General features: G+C 42.6%; 1 protein-coding gene across 3 annotated transcripts in view; it reads right to left on the bottom strand.

Moving 5' to 3' along the window:
* LOC136867437 (uncharacterized) overlaps positions 1 to 16,045 on the bottom strand; it is a 273,943-nt gene that overhangs the window by 192,632 nt on the left and 65,266 nt on the right. The window lies entirely within an intron of this gene.

Genomic DNA, 16,045 nt, shown 5'->3' with positions numbered 1-16,045 from the left:
CTTCAAAGGTCTCTGAAAATACGACGACATCATCTAAGTAGTGATATAAGTACTCAAATTTGATGTCAGAAAAGACCCTATCTAGTAGCCTAGTGAGCACAGCTGCCCCCGTGGGGAGCCCGAAAGGCACGCGGTTGTATTCGTATAAATTCCAGTCCGTGGCAAACGCTGTAAGGTGTTTAGACTCTTCGGCAAGGGGAATTTGATTATAGGCCTGATTCAAGTCCAAGATGGTGAAGAACTTGGCCTTACGAAACCATGAAAAGCAAGAATGAAGGTCGGGAAGGGGCACAGATTGTAACACCACCTTCCGATTGAGAGCCCTGTAATCAATGACAGGCCTGAAGCCTCCTTGGGGTTTCGGTACTAGAAAAATAGGCGAAGAATACGCTGACTTAGAGGGCCTAATAATACCGTCCTTCAACATCTGATCGATGATTTCCTTCAGAGCCTTCATTTTAGGTGGAGATAGCCTATACGGTGGAAAACGGACAGGAATCGAATCCGTGGCCTCAATTTTGTATTCAATAAGGTCAGTAACACCAAGAGTATCAGAGAACACCTCGGGAAACGACTGACACAGTTTGCGAATACTATCAGCCTGCTCCTCAGGTAGATGTCTAAGGTCTAACAACATCTCATTCTGGGTAGGCGAAATAGAAGAACATGACACAGAATTACACTTTAATAGTGGTATTTTACAACTAGAAGCAAATTTGAATGTGCACGACCTAGACTTGAGATCGAGCACAAGACCAATGTGAGAGATAAAGTCAGCTCCCAATATAATGGGGCAAGACAATTGCTTGGCCACAAACAATTTAATTTTCCATGTAAATTTAAAAACACGAATTTTGACATGTAAGGAACCTAGAATTTCTAATGGAGATGAATTAGCCGAAACATATTTAACAGGAGATGAGTCATAGTCAGGGAGTTTACAAACAGATTTCAATTTAGAATACCAATCAGCCGAAATAATGGAACAAACACTGCCTGAATCTAAGAGAGCTGTTATAGGCTCGTTATTTACCTCAATCTTAAGAAAAGGAACAGGTGCGGGGGTATCCGCCGCAATCCTAAGACATTCTTTAGGGCATTCAAAAGAAGAATTTGAAGGCTGGTCGTTCTCTGCATTTACAACCTGTTTACTAGGGGCTGAGTCTCGGGAAGATGGATTAGTCGGCTCAGCCGACGCCCCTAGTCACTTTTTATTATTGGCATAGCTGGAATTTGCACCAGAAGTTGAGCAGGAGGGGGTGCTATTTGAGTTTGGGCAATTCTTGGCGATATGTGAGAAGGCCCCACACTTAAAACAGCCTTGTGATGACCCTGCTCCATTCCTTGTCCCACTTGACTTGATCAGAGGACACTTATTCCGCAGATGGTCAGGCGACCCGCAAGCATAACATTTACGGGGATTGACTGGTCGGCGAGGTGGAGGCCGAGTGTTACTAAAGGAAGGCGGGGGTTCTTTCGCGACACGCAAAGAATCGGCGTATCTAACTCCTTCCGCTGAGACTGCCAATGCTTCAAGTTCCGAGAACGTTTGCGGGCACGCCGCGAAACACAAATATGACCTATAGGATGGTGAAATACCTTCCACAATAGCTTGTACAATTTGATCCTCAGGGAAGTGAAGAGCAAACACCCTAGTATAAAACTTAATATCTTGGATGAAGTCTGCCAGGTTTTCATCCAAGCGCTGTACCCGATAATAGTATTTCTGAATAAGGGAGGACCTGGCCCTAGCCGGGATGAAGTTAGCTAGCAAATGGGCATGGAAATCCTCAATAGAAGATTGCTCAGCGATGGCTCTAACTATTTTATCAGAGAGAATACCAATAGCATACGGATAGATAATTTGCAAAATTTGACATGGCGAAAGAGAAAAAACAAGAGCATGATCCTGAAATTCCACTAGAAATCTTAAAAATGAAATTACGTCACTGGTGGTATTAACGGAAAACTTGGATATACCTCTGAGCAACATTGCCAATGGATGAGGCAAGCTGCTAAACCCGGGCGACATAGTAGGTAAAGGTTTCAATGGCAAGGAAGTTAATTCAGCACGTACATTGTTCAACGATGTGCGGCGTTCAGACTCGTTGTCCAATGGGGCCGAGATAGTTTGAGCAGCAACGGTTATCCTATTGCCTTCTCCCTTAGCAGGTTCTTCCTCACTACTTACATTAACTATGGTGGGCTGATCAGATTTGGGAGGAACTTCCCCAGTTAGCAATTGAGTGACCTTATTAGACAATTCAGAAATAGTTTCAAAGAGCGTATTAGCTTGCTTCCTCTGAACGTCATTCACTTTCAGAGACAACAGATCATTAACTCTATTTGAAAAGTGATATAATCTGCCTTGCACACGCTTAATTTGGTTAGGAGACGGATCATTTTCATCAAAAAAACTGACTACAGATGCTAGCCCAGTAATATTCTCGACGATCGTAGAAAGAGACTCATCAATTTCTTTCTCTCCCAAATTGGGGATGGAAATGGGCAAATCAAGGGACTCTCTAAGCTTGTTAGTGTCGATTGCAACCGTGCCTCCAGATTGCACATTTCTGATAGTTAACTCGTATATCAACTCCTCTTTGCGCAAATAGTTAAGGAGGAGAACATCGCGAGGGCCGGGCATGATGACAGAACAATTTTGAAAAAACTCAAAAAAATTCCAGCAACTGAGACAATTGTTAGAGTTCGAATCAAAGCAATGTTTAGCCGTCAAAAGGGGCTAAATTGAGACCCATTCAACCACGCTCTGCTACCACTTGTTACCGTGTTTTTGTGGTAGGTAGGCGTGAAAGAAGGTGCTGGGTGGTGAATGGATCTCAAGCTACTAAAGAGAAATTAATTTCAAAATTTAACAAGGTTATATTTTCTTTTCAAAACAAAGATATAACAAGCATGGCAGGTACAATGTAGCAAATCAACGGGGAGTCACAATATTTACAGGATTTGGGCTTCGAGCCCCGAAAACACAATGCTTGGGCAATCAGCCCAGTTTTACCTCAAAGACACTAGTTTCAACAGAGGGGCAGAAAACCCCATTCATACCTCAGAGCCCTTGCTCCAAATTGCACTAAAAAGCCTCCACGAGGCATATGACACTCGATTTTCAAAAGAGCCCCACGCTCTCAAAATTTAAGCCTCTCAAAGGCTACACCAAACTCCACCTTCAAGTTGTCCTCAACGGACCAAAACACAGGGGAGAAATACCCAATCTACTGAGGTCTAATAAATGAAAAGAAGGTTAATTACGTGACCTCTAAAATCACAATTTGAGAGGAGGCGAATTTGCACTCCTTAATACACTTTGTTTCTAAGACCTACGTTGGCTCTTAGGCCGCTGATGCAAGGGCTAATCCCATACTACTGAGGTGACTTAAGAAAACACAAACTTACATTACATTACTGAAGAATAGGTTTCGAAAAATAAGTTCACCTCAAAACAATGTGAGTGGGAGCTCGAGAGGGTTAAGCACTCTCTATCCCGATATGTAGTTTGAAAGATAGAATAGATACCAGTTGCTTTTACATTTGAAAGGAAAGTTACATGGTGGAAGACCTAGAACCCGCCGCGAGAGTTAAACTGCCAACTCTAGCTAGAAAAGATGTTATTAAGAGGCCATTACCTGAAGTTGAACAGCTGGTGAAGAAAGAGGCGCTTCCCGCCTCCTGCTATGTACTTTACACACTGAGAGATGGAACAAAAGTGGCCCGGAGACCCCAAAATCAGCAGTTTATATCCTCTCGCGGAAGATTCTAGGCGTTAGGGGAAATAAAACACCCTCCCTCAAACTTTTTATTGGTTCGGGAAAAGAAACCCCTACATAGAGGAAAAAGAAACACATTATTGGTGGAAAATTAATTAAAGAAATTCGGGATTGGCTAGATCCAAAATAAGGGGAAAAGGAGGGGTATACAGCCAACTTAAACCATGACAGAAAGAAATTTAACAAAGAACAAACTCTTGAAATAAACATTTCTCCAACAAAATAGTTCTTTGATTTCGCACTAGGTTGCACTATTGTTGATCTTCAGTAGTGTCCTCTAGAAGAGAAAGTTCACACTTCTTACTTCAAGCGAAACAAAAACACATCAAAAGTGACACAGTTCAAAAACTCAAAATCTTCCACGTGGTGACATCTTCTGGGAAAGTAGAGAATTAATAGAATAGATAAAGTTCAACCTTCCTCCAGAAGAGGAGTTTCAACTGGCGCAACTTTTAAATAAACGGTGTAGAGGTGTACCGCCCGGTACAATATGTATGTAAAATTGCATTAAAATTAACACGCGAGAGGTCGCGCTCGCGGCAGTTTGCCGCACTTTTTAAATACTTGTTAATAATTTCGTTGCTAGCCGTTGTAGGGCTTAGGCCGCTCGTTTCATCCCTCCACTACCTCTGGTGGTGATGGTGGTGATTATTGTTTTAAGAGGAAGTACAACTAGGCAACCATCCTCTCCCCTCCCTCTCTCCCGCCTGACGTTGATTATCGTCAGTGTATTGACTGCTACGTTCCGGAGTAGTTTAAGTTTTCTTTCACTCCCGCATCTCATCATCATCATCATCATCTGTTTACCCTCCAGGTTCGGCTTTTCCCTCGGACTTAGCGAGGGATCCCACCTCTACCGCCTCAAGGGCAGTGCCCTGGAGCTTCAGACTCTTGGTCGGGGGATACAACTGGGGAGATTGACCAGTACTTCGCCCAGGCGGCCTCACCTGCTATGCTGAACAGGGGCCTTGTGGAGGGATGGGAAGATTGGAAGGGATAGACAAGGAAGAGGGAAGGAAGCGGCCGTGGCCTTAAGTTAGGTACCATCCCGGCATTCGCCTGGAGGAGAAGTGGGAAACCACGGAAAACCACTTCGAGGATGGCTGAGGTGGGAATCGAACCCACCTCTACTCAGTTGACCTCCCGAGGCTGAGTGGACCCCGTTCCAGCCCTCGTACCACTTTTCAAATGTTCGTGGCAGAGCCGGGAATCGAACACGGACCTCCGGGGGTGGCAGCTAATCACGCTAACAACTACACCACAGAGGCGGACCACTCCCGCATCTGCCGCGTCTAATTGCCCTCGTGCGAACCCTCGCGTAGTGCATTCTCACATGACTGCATTTCCTTTTTTTTTTTTTTTTTTTTTTTTTTGTTAGGGGCTTTACGTCGCACCGACACAGATAGATCTTATGGCGACGATGGGATAGGAAAGGCCTAGGAGTTGGAAGGAAGCGGCCGTGGCCTTAGTTAAGGTACAGCGCCAGCATTTGCCTGGTGTGAAAAGACTGCATTTCCAAGAGAGTTTCCTAAGTAAAGTTCATGAGGTTTGTGGTGGCTTTCAGTGAAGTGTGGTGCTGTAGTTTTATCTTGAATTGTGACCAAATCATTCATTGAAATGTACAAAATGCAAACGTTGAGGCAATTTGCTCACGCGCGACCTCCCGCGCTCTTTAAATCTCACGTAATTTTACTAGATTTTGCTAAAAAATTCGTTAATTTTTTATATTGAGAAAATATTTTTACTGGGTAATTAAGTTAGTACTAGTTGAAAGGCAGTTAAACAGTGTACATATTTATATTTTTATCAGAGCATTCACTACAATAGGAAAATAGCAGCTCATTACAATATTAAGCGTGAGCAATTTGCCTTCACGTGACCTCTCACGTGTTAAAGAACTTACATCCTACATGTTATACAATACAATACAATATTTATTGATGAACAACACAGGCGTTTAGCCCCAATACATGTTCACAATAGAGTCTTACCTAAGCCACCCTACAACTAAATAAATAGCTGAATAAATAAACAAATAGTATAATAATAATAATAATAATAATAATAATATAATAAAATAATAATAATAAGGGAATAATAATAATAATAATAATAATAATATAATAAAATAATAATAAAGGAATAATAATATTAATAATCAACTGGCCAACGGTAGATTCCCTCTATGAACCGTTTGCCTTACTTGCAATATATCACATATGTGATCCCGGAGCAAGATTACACCTTCCACCAACTGTCCTTTCTTACTCAGCACATTCCCACACCGCCATTGTTTTTTCTGTTTGACCTTACATGTTATACATTACAGGTTTAATTATGAGAATAGTGCAATTTACCAGACCAAAATGAACCGGTTGATAAATAACGTTGTTTTATGTCTCTTAAAATTAGATTCTATGGACTTACGCCCTTTTAACAAGTCATGATTCATTTGTCGCTAAGCAAAGGAAACCTCTTAACTGTTTCGGAGTAAAGTTTACGGAAGACGCCCAAAACTGAGAGGTCAACAGCGGCCGGAGAACTGTCATTGCTTAGTGATAGCCCACTTATTCGACCATTGAAGTCTTCTGTTCCCTTCTCAGGCAACGGGGCAAGCTTTCACAAGACTGACGGAGAAACGTGGTATAGTCATGAGTGGAATGACGAGGTTTTCATTGCCTAGCAATGACAGTCTAAATACGAGTATGATTACTATTGTACTATATACACCACGACTGAAAGAAAACTGAAGTGCATGCGTGGATGTCGAAACAAAAAGTGTAAAAAGAGCAATACGGTAGAAGTGAGCATTTTTACATATCTAGTCAAGCGGGGGTACTGACACATATTTTAGAATGAAGACTTTGGAAAGGGGACTGTATGTGTAGTGGTAGAGAAACACTAAATCAAAACAAGATTTCATTGAAAAGGAACTGGCTTAACACTTTCTGAACTGCTCACTGAAAACCAGGGCCTCTCGGGGTGCATGCACCAGTGCATTGCGCGGTGCAAGGTGCAAAAGACGACTTCTCTTGGTTGACCAGAGAGCAGACCACCACTCGTCGATATGCAGCAATAGCGCTGTCTCTCCCTTTCCCTACGCTTGTCTCGCTTGCTCCGCCTGTCTCCCTCTTCCTCACTTGCTCCGTAGCGCTCCAAATCCGATCCGAGCCGAGCCGAGTGGGAGCGTTGCACTGTGCACAGGACCACTGAACCTCAGTTTGCACGCGTGAGATTTTGGGCGTTTGAGAGGCCTTGCTGTAAATAGTCAGAAGCTGCGATAAATTTGCGTACCCCTTGAAACGACACCGTGTACCCCTAGTGGTACGCTTACCACACTTCGGATACCACTGATCTAGCCTCTCTGCAGCTATGTAGTTGAGTTGCATAAATATTAGGGGGTTCTGATAGGTCAGATCGCTAATATTTATGCAAATCCCACGTCAGAACTGTTGCGAGGGCTAGGATACACTTGCGCCTTGCTCAAATGCTTTCGCATTTTAACCTATTAGTACCTGGAACTTTCTCTATGTATGACTTTTACTTAGCTGGCAGCTGGATTGTTACACACTTAGACATTCTTCAATAATTAATTATATTTTTCTATAAATGTTTACTCCTTACATACATTATACTTTTCTCATAAATCGTGATCTTTTTTTTCTAGTTGCTTTACGTCGCACCGACACAGATAGGTCGTATGGCGACGATAGGAGAGGAAAGGCCTAGGAATGGGAACGGAGCGGCCGTGGCCTTAATTAAGCTACAACCCCAGCATTTGTCTGGTGTGAAAATGGTAAACCATCGAAAACCACATTCAAGGCTGCCGACAGTGGGGTTCGAACCCTCACAGCTGCGCGCTCCTAACCGCACGGCCAACTCACCCGGTGTGATCGTAATTAATAGTACTGTTATTCCTTATTTGACTTACACGTTTTTCATTAATTGTAATTAATGCAGTAAGTAAAGAGGAAATGTAGACTCTTATCCTCATCCCGAGGTGGTGCACAGATGAATTTGCTTTCATTTCATCCTCTCGCTGTATTCTTCCTTCCGTTCATCTGGTGACAATTGGGCTGCAGTGAGAATTGATGGTAGAATGAGTTCTTGTTTCAGGTTTACTTACAGGGGTTAGGCAAGGCTGTAATCTTTCACCTTTGTTCGTAGTTTACATGGATGATCTGCTGAAAGGTATAAAATGGCAGAGAGGGATACAGGATACAGTCAGGTGAAAATGTAGTAAGCAGTCTGGCCTATGCTGATGACTTGGTCTTAATGGAAGATTGTGCCGAAAGTCTGGATTCTAATATCATGCAACTTGAAAATAGATGCAAAGAGTATGGTATGAAAATTACCCTCTCGAAGACTAAATTGAGCAGTAGGTAAGAAATCTGAGTGAATTGAATGTCAGATTGGTGATACAAAGATGCAACAGGTAGTATTTAGGATATGTGCTCTCCTAGGATGGTTATACAGTATAGTAAGTGAGATTGAATCACGGTGCAGTAAAGCTAATGCAGTGAGCTTGCAGTTGCGATCAACAGTATTCTGTAAGAAGGAAGTCAGCTCCCGGACCAAATTATCTTCACATCGGTCTGTTTTCAGACCAGCTTTGCTTTACGGGAGCGAAAGCTGGGTGGACTCATGATATCGTATTCATAAGCTAGAAGTAACAGACATGAAAGTAGCAAGAAAGATTGATGGTACAAACAGGTGGGAACAATGGCAGGAGGGTACTCGGAATGAGGAGATAAAGTCTAAGTTAGGAATGAACTCGATGGATGAAGCTGTATGCATAAACCGGCTTCGGTGGTGGGGTCCTGTGAGGCGAATGGAGGAGGATAGGTTACCTGGGAGAATAATGGACTCTGTTATTGAGGGTAAGAGAAGTAGAGTTAGTTCAAGACGACGATGTTTAGACTCAGTTTCTAACGATTTGAAGATAAGAGGTATAGAACTAAATGAGGCCACAGCACTAGTTGCAAATAGAGGATTGTGGCGACATTTAGTAAATTCACAGAGGCTTGCAGACTGAACGCTGAAAGGCATGAGTCTATAATGATGTATGTATGTATTTTTCAATTTCGATTATCCAATTATTCTTCTTCTTCTTCGTCCTCTTATTATTATTATTATTATTATTATTATTATTATTATTATTATTATTATTATTAAATCTTTCTCGTTTTTGTAGCCCAAGTTGGAAACAAAGGATGAAAGAGAAAAACTTGGCCAAGGTATATATCAACAATGCTACTCTCACCGCTTGTGGGCAACTATGAATCACACCTGTGTACTGTGCATGGAGACATGAAAACCAGATTCAACTCACCATAGCGTTATGAGCAGGCAAATAGTCTAAGCTTCTTTTACACCTTCCCAAAACTTAACAAAAAAGATAGAAGTAATGTGGCACTTCTTTTGCACCTCAAGGTCACAACATTTGTTCTTAAAAAAAAAAGAAGTGGAGATAATACATCTACAATTAGGAATCATTACCTGCTACAGCGGCATCAAGACTTCCTGGGATGATGCAAATACAAGTACTACAAAGATGTCAAGGATGGAGATGCACAAGAAATGCAGTGTTACCTATTTTTTGCTGCAACTGCAACGGGATAGTTCAGCGCAATTAAGTATGGCAACCGGAAATAGTAGGCAGTGCGTTTCTCGACTACAAGATCATCAGATATTATGTTCAAAAATTGTACCTACCAATCTAGAACGGAAATATAACAAAGAACTAAGTTAGCTCTATAGTAGAGGTCTTCAACCTCAGCGCTTCCCATACATTTGGCCCGAATTCGATACCTGGCACTGCCATGCAATATTTAAATCGTAATATGAGGATTGGAACCGCATGAGGGGAGTCTATAGTGTGACGGGCAGTGATTTGTCGGTCTTTCGCGTGGTGAGGGGTAAGTTGTCATTCTGCAGTCACTGGTAACGATAGGATTTTATCGAGAACCAGCCACACACCCAGCCGAGAAGTGCTGGGCTAGCAGCTGATCTCAAAAGCACGCTTCAATACAAAGAAAACGTAATTTCCAGACAAAACATTAAATTTACAAAGAAAGTGCATATGACTTAATTCGTAGAAAATTGAATTTTAATTACACACATCGGCTTTTTTTTTTTTTTTTTTTTTTTTTACAAGTTGCTTTACGTCGCACCGACACAGTCATGTCTTATGGCGACGATGGGATAGGAAAGGTCTAGGAGTGGGAAGGAAGCGTCCATGGCCTTAATTAAGGTACATCCCCAGCATTTGCCTTGTGTGGAAATGGGAAAACACGGAAAACATCTTCAGGACTGCCAACAGTGGGGTTCGAATCCACTATCTCCCGAACACCTGATACTGGCTGCACTTAAGAGACTGCAGCTATCGAGCTAACATCTGCCTATTATTTTGGATTTCGGCAAATAAAACATGGGCAAGTTTAGTAAATATCTACAGGTTATCGCTTCCACCTTCGTCAACCGGTTAATTAGTGAAAGATCCCGAGAACTCTCGTTTCAGATTGTTTTACTTCGTACCGACACAGATAGATCTTATGGCGACGACAGGACGGAAAAGCCTAGGAGCGGAAGCAAGCGGCCGTGGCATTGATCAAGGTACAACCCTAGCATTTGCCTGGTGTGAAAATGGGGAAACCACGGAAAACCATCTTCAGGGCTTCCGACAGTGGGGTTCGAACGTACTATCTCCCGAATGCAAGTTGACCCAGATAAGTACTTGATGGTTACGTGCATATAAGGAGAAGATACTGTATACTGGGAAGGCGGAAATGTAAATGCGCAGTTACTCCTATCTTCCTCTTCTTTGAATCTACTTATACTTATCTGAGAACACTGCCGATAGAAAATGTGGGTTTTCGGAAAACTGATTTTTTAAATTTTATTTTATTTATTGACAATATCAAACTCTACTTACATACTAAACGAGATACACAAACTTCTTATTGTTTTTTCATCATCATCATCATCATCATCTGTTTACCCTCCAGGTTCGGATTTTCCCTCGGACTTAGCGAGGGATCCCACCTCTACCGCCTCAAGGGCAGTGTCCTGGAGCTTCAGACTCTTGGTCGGGGGATACAACTGGGGAGTATGACCAGTACCTCGCCCAGGCGGTCTCACCTGCTATGCTGAACAGGGGCCTTGTGGAGGGATGGGAAGATTGGAAGGGATAGGCAAGGAAGAGGGAAGGAAGCGGCCGTGGCCTTAAGTTAGGTACCATCCCGGCATTCGCCTGGAGGAGAAGTGGGAAACCACGGAAAACCACTTCCAGGATGGCTGAGGTGGGAATCGAACCCACCTCTACTCAGTTGACCTCCCGAGGCTGAGTGGACCCCGTTCCAGCCCTCGTACCACTTTTCAAATTTCGTGGCAGAGCCGGGAATCGAACCCGGACCTCCGGGGGTGACAGCTAATCACGCTAACCACTACACCACAGAGGCGGACCTTATTGTTTTTTAAACAGAAATATTACAACAAATTTAGGATCATTCCGCAAACAGAACGTTGATAAGTTGCATCTAAACAAATTAAAATTTAAGACAGGAGAACATCAAGTCGTTCACAGCAGAAATTTTTTTTAAAAAATTTCCTTTTGCACACTAGGAGCAAACTTAATTATTCCTGTCATTCATTATCCAAATCCTTGAACAGTACACAGTTATACCACCACAAAACACTCTGCAGTTAACATAAAATTGGCAGATATTACACAAGGGACATAACAGGAGGTAAGGGTTATTCTGCCCGAAGGCAGGTCCGAACCTCCGCAGAGGTGTTCCTGAGCCGGATTTTACGTGCGGTAGGGTGACCAGTTCCTTTCCGCTCCTCCATTCCCTTACCCACCACCAACAGCGCGTGGCAACCCATCCAACTCCTGACCACGCCCAATGTTGCTTAACTTCGGAGATCTCACGGGATCCGGTGTTTCAACACGGCTACGGCCGTTGGCACATAATAAGAAAGCACTCAGAATTTAAAAAGATGTGTTCCAAAAGCTGTCTGACCATCTTCCATCGTTCTTTCCTGAGATGATCCAGAAATCCAGGTAAAGTCACACGTGTATGCTGAGCGTACGCATTGATATTGTAGCGAATGGCTCCGGCTGTTATCCATATGCAAGCGTTTCTACTCTCGTTCTGCGCGTGATTTAGTTCCAGATTCAGTATCTCTCTCACTCTGTCACTGGATGTTGTTGTCCCTGATATCCTGTAGATGGCGTTTAGTGTCCATCTCCAAACTAGTGCCGCATTGCTGCGTGTGGTAACTCGATGCACGAGACTGTCCGTCTGATGACATACCAGGCATTTGTCATCAGATACTTGTCCATGCCGTTTCAATTTCTCACCCGTCGGGATGATTTCATTTGTGTATATGTAGAGCGATACCCTCCATTCAATCGGGATCCATTTGTTCCAAATATTTTCCCAGATCTGCTTCCAGTCCCGATGTCCGTTGTACTAGTGGAATACATTTAGATCGCTTCAATCTGAAGTTGTATATATTCTTAGCTTTATCCAACTTTCCAGCTGTAATTTCTGTTTCTGGAAGTTGTAGAATGGAGAGAGCGTTCCGGAAGCAGCTTCTAAAGGGATCTTGTTGTTGCAGGTTTGTTGTTACACACAAAGTGAGCTATCAAATACATCTCCTCTTGAGTACAATGCTTTAATGATATGTGACAGAAAGAGTGCTGCGCATTTCTTTTCGACTGAAATTAGGCGCAAGCCGCCATCCTGTTCAGTAAGATGAAGTTGATCTCTTCTTATTCTGTATCTGTATCCTTTTCATAAATAAAATCCACTTGCCATTTCACCACGTTGGCAAATGACATGTGAGGCGGGAAGAATTTGGGCAAGGTACCAGAGCTTCGACAGCGCAAAGATATTTATATGCCAAACGTTTTGCAAAATGTTGAGTCGCCTTGAAAGCTCCTCCTTTAGCTGAAAGCGTAGGATGTTTAGAGCAGAAGTCCAATTAGACCCTATCGTCTCTGAAATATCGTTACTGAAGGTAATGCCCAATATTTTGCAGTGGTTAACAATTGGAATCCGGGAGCTGGCAAATATTTTTCGATTTTCATTTGAACCTAATAGCAATAATGAGGATTTGCTATAATTCACTTGTGCCCCAGACACCGTACAGAAGGCCTCGACTGCGCATGATTAGCATCTTCGTCACTGGTCAACAGTAGGGTAATGTCATCCGCGTATGCGCGTATTGTGAAGCATTCGTTGTTAATACTTAGTCCGGTTAAATAATTTTTCAAACTTTGAATCAGGGGTTCTATTGCCAAAACAAAAAGTGACATTGATAATGGGCATCCGTGTCTAATTGATTTGTTTATCGAAAATTTTGCTGAGAGAAATCCATTTATCATAACTCGTAAGGATGCCTTGTGGTGTATGCGCGGTATTGTTTCTATGATACTGTTTGGAAATCGAAACTTTTGTAAAACTTTCCAAAGATAAGAGTGTGCTATCCTATCGAAGGCTTTGCTAAGGTCAATGCTAGCCAGAGCTCCTGAAGCATTGTCACACAATGAATGATATATGATGACATCACGTATTGCCAGTAGATTACGGAAGATGTTTTTTCCAGGTATAGTGCAAACCTGTCCATTAGTAATTAATGAAGGGAGGATAGTTCTGATTCTGTTCGTTAAAATCTTGGCCAGTAGTTTTTAGTCGGTGTTTAATATTGTAATAGGTCTATAGTCACTGATATACGTGCAACTGGAGAGTTTGGGAATTAGGATGATAATTCCCTCTGCAAATGTATCACCTATGTTGTGACTGAAGGCATAATTAATAACTTGTGTCAGGTCTTTACCGGTAATGTTCCAAAATTTCTTATACCATTCATACGGGATCCCATCATAGCCTGGCGTGTTATTTGATGCAGTATGGTCTAACGCGCGCTTCACTTCTTCGGAAATATTATTAGTAAGATGTGCGATATCATCTCCTTCTAGATGACTCTGGAGATGATGAAGATATCTGTCAATATCGAACTCTGATATGCTGTCTTCTGCAAACATTTCACGGAAACATCTCTCACTTTCTGCAAGGAGCTGTTCCTTTGTAGTGAACATTATCCCTTTACCATTATTCCATCGATTAATAAATTGCTTATTGGCTGATCGTCTAATCTTGGCAATGTGGTAGAGAAATATTTTCTCTCTTTCGATGAGGGAAGTGCCTTTTACGTGATGATGTAGTTGTTATAGGCTGCTTTCCTTAATACCTAAAATAATTATTTTAATAGAAATGCAGAAGAGACATTTTGGCCTTGCTGTTCCTTGTGATGTAGATCAAACATAACTCTGTCATAGAATTCAATTTTCCTACTTGTATCCTGGTTGTGCTCATACGCTATTGTCCGTCCAAGAGCTCTAATGGCAGGTTTAAGTTTATATGTCCACCAGTCCATCACGCTACTATAGCGATTTTGCGCTAATTTGCATTGGTGATAACACTCCGTGAAACGTTGGACATCCTCAGTATTATTGAAAACAGACCTATTCATCTTCCATATTCCTTTCCCCACGATGCTTCTGTCACTCCTTGTTGTCTTCATCATAACTAGAACGCTATGGTGATCGCTAAAGGCGACGGGAATCACCTTTCAGCTATCGAGAAGCTGTACTTGCGCCGTAGATACGTACATCCTATCTATCCTGGATTTCGACTGCCCACGGCAAAATGTAAATTCGACATGTGCTATTTTTTTTTTTTGCTATGGGCTTTACGTCGCACCGACACAGATAGGTCTTATGGCGACGATGGGATAGGAAAGGCCTAGGAGTTGGAAGGAAGCGGCCGTGGCCTTAATTAAGGTACAGCCCCAGCATTTGCCTGGTGTGAAAATGGGAAACCACGGAAAACCATTTTCAGGGCTGCCGATAGTGGGATTCGAACCTACTATCTCCCGGATGCAAGCTTCACAGCCGCGCGCCTCTACGCGCACGGCCAACTCGCCCGGTAATTCGACATGTGAGCCGTGTAGCTGCTGCCACAAATCCTTGAGCTGCATAGACTCTATTAGTGTCTGAAGGCCTGGACAAAAGTTAAAAGTACCTGTTTGGTCTCGTGGGTGAAGAGTGCAGTTGAAATCACCTACTAGAATTATTGGACCAGGTGTCACTAAATGGGGCACTATTTCATTTGTAAATAATAGGTTTCGGTCCTGTTTGTACTGTGACCCGGATGGGCTATATACGTATATCAATCTTGTGTTATTGTAGGTGGCAGACAGAAACCTTCCCGTAGGGTCCATGATGACATCAGTGAGCTGAATTCCTTTCCTGTATACTATTGCAGTCCTTCGGAAGTTATCACCTACGTTCGTTATATAGTCATAGTTATATAAAACATGGAAGTTTGTCTCATTAACTTCCTGTAGGAATAAGATATCAATATCATATTCCTTCACGAACCGACTAAGCAGCGCTTGAGTTGTAACACTCCTTGCTCCATTAATAATAGTAAGGGTGGCGTAAGTTGTAAGAAGATTCACCATAACAAGACAGAGAGGGAAAGCAAAATGCCAAGAAGCTGTATTCATGTTTACGTAGACGGTTATTTACAGATACGACAGGTAGTGGTTGGTGCAGAGTCAGTTAGGTACAGACGATTTAGAATTAGACCCTTTCCGCTCGGCACTCTTTTTTCTTGTATGTAGACGTGGGTCCCTATAGCTTAAGGAAGTATGTAATGGTTGACTGTCCTTCAAGCTTTTGTCCACCGTGGATGACGTACTGTGTGTTTTATTTATGTTTCTCATTCGAGGTGAAGACATCTTACTTTGCTTCTCTTCGCCAATACACGCTTCAGTTTCCACACCTTCCTCTGCCATTTCTGATCTATTAAGTCCCGATCGGGCGTATCTGCACTGCCCATAATTTCTGTTTCCATCCTAGAGGGGAGATATGCGTTGTTCGGGGTCTGGCTAAGTTCCAGAATTAAAGGGGTACTTGGAGTATCTATCAGGTAATTCACGGACTCCTGGGCAGGCGTGGAGTTAACTGTCGTCAAGGATATGGAAGGCACGTCTTTAGTTGTATTAATTTGTTCATGGATTTCAGGAGGTAGGGATTTGGAAATGCTATGTTCCAGCTCAGTCTTCATACGTTTATTCTGACTCTCCGTGACCGAAGGAAATTCATTCTTATCAATAGCCGGGTTGTGTGCTGTGTTTTCCTCATTTTGTATATCTGCCCACGGGGCTTGTTTACTGCCGTTGTT

Source organism: Anabrus simplex, chromosome 3 (assembly GCF_040414725.1).
Source record: "Anabrus simplex isolate iqAnaSimp1 chromosome 3, ASM4041472v1, whole genome shotgun sequence".
Classification (NCBI taxonomy): Eukaryota; Metazoa; Arthropoda; class Insecta; order Orthoptera; family Tettigoniidae; genus Anabrus; species Anabrus simplex.
Note: the sequence above shows the minus strand (reverse complement) of the source record. Positions and strands in the feature narration are given on the sequence as shown.